Below are 2,192 nucleotides of genomic sequence, written 5' to 3' on the forward strand. Positions count from 1 at the left end.
GTTGATCTGTTGCGCAGGCTCGAAGGCAAGGTCGCCCTGATCACCTGCGGCGCCAGCGGCATCGGCGAGTGCACGGCCAAGCTGTTCGCTCAACATGGGGCGTGAGTCGTGGTCGTGGACATCCAGGACGACAAGGGCCACTCTCTCTGTGCCGACCTTGGTCCCGCCGTCGCCTCCTACGTCCACTGCGACGTCACCATTGAGGCCGACGTCAAGCACGCCGTCGACACCGCCGTCTCCCTCCATGGGAAGCTCGACATCATGTTCAACAACGCGGGCGTCGTCGACGATTTGAGCAGTGGCTTCCTCAACTGCGAGAAGTCGGCCTTCGAGAAGGTGGTGGCCGTCAACGTGCTTGGCGTCTACCTGGGGACGAAGCACGCGGCGCGCGTCATGGCGCCGGCGCGCGCAGGCAGCATCGTGACGACGGCGAGCGCGGCGTCGGTGATGGGGGGGCTAGCGTCGCCGGCGTACACGTGCTCGAAGCACGCGGTGGTGGGGCTGATGCGGTGTGCCGCGGCGGAGTTGGGGCCGTTTCGGGTGCGCGCGAACTGCGTGTCACCGCACGCAGTGGCGACGCCGATGGCGAAGACGGCGTTGGGCTTCACCGACGATGAGGAGCTGGAAAGGCTGGTGGAGGCGACGGCCAACCTCAAGGGCACGATGCTGAAGGCGCAGGACCTGGCCGAGGCGGTGCTTTACTTGGGCAGCGATGAGTCAAGGTACGTCACCGGGCACAACCTTCTGGTCGACGGAGGGTTCACCGTGACCAAGAGGTGGTAGCCATCCAGCGATGCAGACAGCTTCTGCAATTGCTTGCAATAAGTGATGAGGGAAATGAACTGTTAACGCAGGAATCAACATTCTGCCAGTAGTCTTTGCTTGGTGTGAAACTTACGTTGGTTTAGGCATTCACCAATTGGCATCCTCCACGACCGTACCAGACTGCAAAACCAATAATAGTTCATTGAAGCCTTCCATAAACAAAGGTAGCTATGACTCAGAAGATTTATAATATCCCACACTAGCATTAAAAGACTGCATCAAATACAACAGCAGTCTTAAGCACACCCATTTAGTCATGAATACCAAGCATTCAGCGTCTCCTATATATCACGCAAATCATGTGCCATTAAGTTATAAATAACTAAATGTTCATCTCTTATATATAACTAAATGTGCATCTCTATAATTATAAGATCGTACTAAATTATAAAATTTAAAATCATATCACCATCTTTATTTTTTTCCTCGTAACCAAAGCTATCATGTCTCCTTTATATTTATCATATGCTTTCACAATATGATCATTTAAATCTCCTCTAATTTTAGGTTTTTTCATTATAAACATTCCTGGCATGATATGTTGAATCTCGGATTTTGATTATAAAATCAATTGATAAGTATTTATGATTTAATCTGTGTTTTGAGTGACACATAATACTTCGATCAGGATGAGACAATTAAAGCAGGAAGAATCATATTAGGTCGGGGGAAAACATGTCAGAAGATTGGACGTTGAGCCGGTGGATCGGTCGACGTATCGACAAAAGACTTCGAGCCATGGATTCGGGCATCGAACCAAGAAGAGCGAATATTGCGCTAAGGATATCAGAGTTGCGGAGTCAACTGGCCGATTGGGCAATAGGCCGCAAGAGAGGACGATGCGCCGAAGAATCGGACGAAGCGTCAAGAGACCAATGAAATGCCGGACAACATGATTCATGCTTAGTATTAATTGTCTAAATCGAAGTGTATTTTTACATATTCAGGATTAACTACGATAGCATGACATAAAGCAAACTGATGTCTAGGAGTCAAGGACATGATTTCGTTGGGGGTTCGAGAGTTCATCGGAAGTCCAGACATTCGTCGGAAGTTCTGTAGGAACCAACCGAGAAGTCTAGGTGCTTGCCAAAGGAGCTCGTCAGAACTCGCAAAGAAGATCGTTGTGAAGTCCAAGAGCTTATTGGGAGTCCGTTGGAATATTGCCCGAGAGTTCATCGAAAGTTCGCCGAAAGATCACCGGAAGCTTGCCGGAAGAAACCAAGATATAAGGACTTGTTTAGCTTAGTAAATGTCTTAGATTTCGTAGTTAGCACCTAATTAGATTTCTTAATAATCTCATAACCCTTGGGCGTCCAATGATAACACACTAAAAAAATGATATTTTTAAACTGTATAAAGTCCTT

The 2,192-nt window shown here is 48.4% G+C and overlaps 1 pseudogene; it reads left to right on the plus strand.

Moving 5' to 3' along the window:
• On the plus strand, positions 1-844 carry LOC135672468 (momilactone A synthase-like; annotated as a pseudogene).
• Positions 845-2,192: the final 1,348 nt, after the last annotated feature.

This window comes from Musa acuminata, chromosome BXJ1-4 (assembly GCF_036884655.1).
Source record: "Musa acuminata AAA Group cultivar baxijiao chromosome BXJ1-4, Cavendish_Baxijiao_AAA, whole genome shotgun sequence".
Lineage (NCBI taxonomy): Eukaryota > Viridiplantae > Streptophyta > Magnoliopsida > Zingiberales > Musaceae > Musa > Musa acuminata.